The 5,634-nt window shown below is 37.3% G+C and overlaps 1 protein-coding gene across 4 annotated transcripts in view; it reads left to right on the top strand.

Moving 5' to 3' along the window:
* LOC126915448 (uncharacterized) overlaps nucleotides 1–5,634 on the top strand; it is a 160,044-nt gene that overhangs the window by 103,347 nt on the left and 51,063 nt on the right. The gene's annotated exons all lie outside the window — the stretch shown is intronic.

Raw genomic sequence — 5,634 nt, 5'->3', positions numbered from 1 at the left:
GTTAGGATCCAGAAACGAGGCACGGCGCCAGCCACGAGACGCATCGTATCGGGATAATTAGGGATCGTTAGAGATGTTGCCCCGTATGCTCGTCATTCATAGTTCGCCGCGATTACCGGGGCAAATTGCGTAACCTATTGATTATGCAACGATCGATCATTATTATCGCTATGGAGCTGGCCATTACGATCATACCGTATCCTACTTGTGGCCCCGGCTAGTTTTCCATACGCGGCCTGCTTAGTAGCTCTCAGATTTCGCGATTTTCTTTATTGCTTTAAATTACACCGTACCTTATTTTATGCGCCGTTTATAACATTGTTCAGCCGGGAACAAACACGTCGCTAGATAAATCAATCAGCGCGGCTGATGGAGCATCTTGGTTCGATCGTTTAGACGTGTCGAAGAATTTCAGAGAGGTCGACGTTGAGTAAAATGGAAAATGTCCGAAGGTAGACGTCATTGATTGGAGAGGTGGAAAAATTGTAGCGATACTGTACCTTTCTTCTTTCACATTTATGGATTTCAGCGCAATCTTTTAGTCATGTGGAAGAATTTCAAAAAAATATGTATATCACAATAGTTCCTCTTCTTTCTGTTTTTCGCCAATATTGATGAATTTTGGTTTGATCGTTCGGTTGTATTAAGGAATATTAAAAAGCCCGATGTATTACTATATATAAAATGGAAAGTGTCCGAAGGTAGTTATATGCGTGCCACAATCAGATATAACGTATTTTATTTAATGAGAAACATAATATCTTATAATATGCCATATCGATTTCGAATTTCTTATGGACGTAAATTTCGTGATTCGATATACTCGAAGAGTATCTTTCGTGGTTCAATTGAGAAACGACTTCGACCCGTATCGAAACACCAATGAAAAACTACCGCCCATATCGCAAATTGGAGGAATAAAAAGCTGAACATGTCCTTTTTGGGAGATCGAAAATGAGAGTCGTTCAGCTGAATGTAACTGGCAGGTGAGTAAACGTGTCTCAAGGCGAACAATCGTGAATGAGAGTGAATTTGAAAGCAATTCCGAGAGCTCCGCTACATTTTATTGCTTCTCTGTCAGTGTCAAAGAAGAGTTCGAAGATCACGAACTGGGAAGTTCGAGATGCAATAAAATCGAAGGCGACGAGGGAACGATTTTTATGCCTGTTAAATTGTGAATTGCAAAATATAGCTGAAAAGATACTAAATTACAGGTGATGGTTAATTCGTTTCTTTATTATTTTACTTATCTTATCTTGATCATATTGATACGTGCATTATTTTATAGATATAGAGAAAAAGAACTTATTTGATGGTAATTTGGCTTTTCCATTCAAAAAAAGAAGGAACAAAGAATTAAACATTCATAGTTTATGGGCAGGATTGAAATTTTCATTTTCATTTTTGCAGATTTGTTTCTGAAAGAACTTGTTCTATGAATTAGTATAGGTTATATATAAATTCTTTCTTTAGGATAATCCAGGTATTAAATACTTAACGAAATGCTTAACGAAACATCATCTATTAGGTTTAGTAAGACCAAATTTGAACCTTCCCAAGGTCTGTAGGAATTGTGACAACTTAATCCATATTTTGTAGCATACACAAAAGAGTTGGAAGAGATCTCACTTCGGAATTTCTGTTTTCAGTATTAACTGATTATTTCTATATGCAAATGTTTCATTGAATTTTTGTATATCATTTTTATACAGTTCTAACGTTGCATCGTTAATTAAGAATTAGAAACCGTGTACTAAAAATATTTTACTAATGTAAATGTTTTACTAAAAATTGCAAACCTCAAAAAAAGATATTTTTGAAAATGATAAAAAGCCTTTTTAATAGCGCAAATGTGCAAAAGAACTATTTTATGTATTTCATTGATATCAAATCCACGTGCCATCAATCAGGTACGCCGTGTGAATCAGACCTTAACTGTATCTGATTCTCGACCTACGACTACCTGATATACGATCTTTTTTCCTCGTATGCTTAAGACCCAAGACCCTTGAGATAGGTCAAGAATGGTACCAGCAGTCAAAATACGAAATCTGACAACCAAATATCAATTTGTTTGAAGACCTACTTTGCTACTATGACGCAACTTACACGACACCTGTTCAAACTATAGTATTAGTGTTTCTAATAATCTATTTTTCCATCCATTACGTAGATTTTTATATTTACTGTGATCGTACAGAACATTATAGTAGATACATCTTTGAAAATGTTAAAGTAGTAGATTCTGCAATAACAAATTAATCCAATCAAGTTCAAATTTAATAATTTATCTTTTATAAATACAAATCGTTTTATCTTTGAATTTATAATGTTATTTTAATTTTCTAATCCCCAAAAAATAAATTCTTCGCAATACAGACGAAGTAGCCTAAAAAAAACCAATCAAAAATAACCAAAAGCGAAAATTCATCACAATTGCAGAAACTCGCCTACTTGATTTACTTTAATATATATTCGCATTTGCCCGATAACGTAATTAAAACTAAGCCAAAAGAATATAGGAAGAACTCAAAAAATGGAAGGAAAAATCAATTTCGCGCCTTATCTCATTAATACATCCGATCGTATGACAGGCCGCAGAGCCGAAGAATTCGTACGTATGATATTATTATCGGCGAGGTTAGCTGTCCCAGCTTCCTGCAACCCCTGACGTCCGGGCATACCAGTGATACTATATAGCTGTCGCATCGGTGCGCGAGGCTGCGCGTGTAGATCGTGTGTACGTGCACACGCGCGGCTAACCATCGGTGGCTGAGGATTGCTAGCTTGTTATTAATCTTAATTGCCATCTAGAGGCTGCCAATTAACAACGCCTGTCACTTGTTTTTCCTCGGTAGGTACTATCTTACCGGAGGAAGGTCTTTGCGATGCACTCACCACTCGCCGGGTTACACTCCCCTTTACGCACCCTCCCCCATAATATTAATCCCTCTTTCCCTCGCCTCTTTGGCTCCTCGCTGCATCCTTTTCGCTTCTATCTTATTTGGTTTCGTTCTATCAACCCGCTGGTATTCTATGTAATTATCATCGTCTGTGGAAAATATAATTATTCGAGATTCCCTACGGGGTGGTTAAGTCAGAGGATACATTATCGTCTTTCGATAATACACGGACCAGGCTTAATGGTATCGATTACCGGCAACCGACGCGTGACTTTCAAAAAATCCTTTTTCTCGAGTCCAGCTCGGTTTTATAAACGAACAAAAAACATATTTCCCCGCTTGTGTCCCTTGCTTCTTCTCCCACATACAGTCGAGCGCAAAAATAAGTGCACAGATAGCGATAGTATGTATCGATCGAACTAGCGTTATAATCTTACATTTCGTTTATTATATATCCTTATGATACATAGATTATTTAGTAAGTAAATTGAAATTAATATATACATCTTTGTGTAAACAAGACGTATTTAACGAAATATTGTTGACGCTTATATCCATTACCTCTTTGCTTGTTTTTGTCTCCGACTGTATGTATGGATGCACGTACCAAACGGATGCAGTCGTGATCGCCTATTACTTGCATTGATGTTTATTTACTTACCAAGAAACATGTGCGCTCATGCTTCTAGCGGAACGATCTCGCGCGCACCAAACGGCAAACTGGTATGAGAACAAATCGATGGGCCGGAGATAGATTTCCCATGTCAAGCGTTACATTCGTGGAACGTCGAGCTTTTTCCGCCGCTTGAAGGTATTCGAATCCCGGAACTCGAAAAGTATTAATAATAGTTATCGATTAAGGGAATTAATTAATCGCATAGTAGAAGTATTGGCGGAGGTTTTGCGCGTTACCGCACCTCTGCCGCTCGGCTGATCATACATCGAAATGTTATGAGGCCTTATCATGGCTCGTAGAATTATGCCGTGAAGATATTAATGGTGTTCAACGATTTTGCGCAGCAGTGTTACAAAGCCATCGCAGTATTACTGGAAAATGACTGTAATCTGCGAAATTAATAAGAAAGGTCGGCAACAAGTTGCAGTTACGAAGTGCAGCCAAGTCGAACCGGCTCGAATTGCGATCGATTGTACGGGCGGAACTTTCTAAACGATGAAAATCGAAAACAAAAATGGAACGAAATATTAAGGTAACATTTTAATTTGTAACCGTTCCATTTCTTTGTTAGATATCGTTGTAGTGATAGGGGTCCGTGACTAATGTGACCTGACATCATAATTCAGCTACTTTTTTCGCGGTTATACAACTATTTCTGAATCGAAATGATTTTGCTGAACCAACCACAACGTGATTGATAACGTTTCGTAGAATGTCTATGTTTAACAGTCAAATAAACCGCAAAAAAGCGATTTGAATGGTATACGAGCGGTCTGGATCTGATACGTGCAACCTCATTTCGCCGAATGTTTTCCAAAAGAACTCGTTTCCCTTATGGTTGGTTATGATGTAACTACTAGGCAGTGTTTCATGCCCAGTCCACAAGAATGCAGCTGTTATTGCAGTTACCGTCACGCCAAACAAAACACGATATACAATTTACTACATAGTTTCGCTACACGTGCATAAAGTATATTAAAAATACTTTTATCATTTTTAAATTCTTCCGATGCAAACCACTATTGCATTACAATTTATATATAGGTAATCACACAGTTATATTAAATAAGAACAAAGACAAAATTATATGCAGGATGTTTCTAGTTTGTTCGAACAATCTACAGAAATCTTAGTCTAAAAGTGAAAATAAGAAAGAAATGTTAAAAGATATTAGGTTATCCCAAGAGTTTCCTTCGTTTTATAAGGAAATAATAGATGCACAACATTTTTGTTTTACGTTATTTTATTGAATTGTGTATCTTTCATTTTCTTCCAACAGAATAAATATTATATAAAACCTAATATTTATTGTTGAAAAATATTGATTTCAAAAGCATTGATTATGATATTTTAGGTATTAGATTCATCGTAAGTTTCCTTCGCAAAACTTCATGGATATGTTATCCATTGCTAAAGGATTATAAGCCTATAGGTTATTCCTCTTTCGAGATAGGTTATTTTAATTCCTCACTAACATCAAACTCGGAAAATTAACAAAATTATACTTATCATAGTCTCCATTTTACTTTTCATGTATTGCACTGCATTCCTGTAACGACATCGTTTTCTTATTTCCGCTGGTAGGTTATGTTCCTGCAATTTGTCAAGAAAAATTGAAAATACCTTGTATAATATCGTATCGAAACAATGTAATCTTAATCCTATTTCTCGCGATTTTTCGAAATTTACCAAAGAATCGAGTCGCCGTATCCGCGAGAATGTTTCGATTCGTGAAAATTGCCCCGGGTAACCTTTGAGGTTAAGAACGTTACGGTTGACTAAACTGCTCTTTGTCGATAAACGATCGTCGAAATCGTTAGTCGTTAATACAGGCGAAATGAGAGATTTGCAGAGCGGTAAAATTTAAAGCCTCGAGTTAAAATTCGGAACGGGCGTGCGATCGTGCACTTACACGGTAACGAGTTCGCAGCGATCAAGCAAGGCCGTTTTGCGATCGCTCGTGCGCGTCGGCCGCGTGCGCGCGTTCATGCGCACGCTCACGCTCCGCCACCGATGGAAATTCAGCGCAACGTGACGTTCATCTCGTCGAGAGTA

Source organism: Bombus affinis, chromosome 4, assembly GCF_024516045.1.
Source record: "Bombus affinis isolate iyBomAffi1 chromosome 4, iyBomAffi1.2, whole genome shotgun sequence".
Classification (NCBI taxonomy): Eukaryota; Metazoa; Arthropoda; class Insecta; order Hymenoptera; family Apidae; genus Bombus; species Bombus affinis.
The sequence above is the reverse complement of the archived record's forward strand: the minus strand, read 5'-3'. Positions and strand labels throughout refer to the sequence as shown.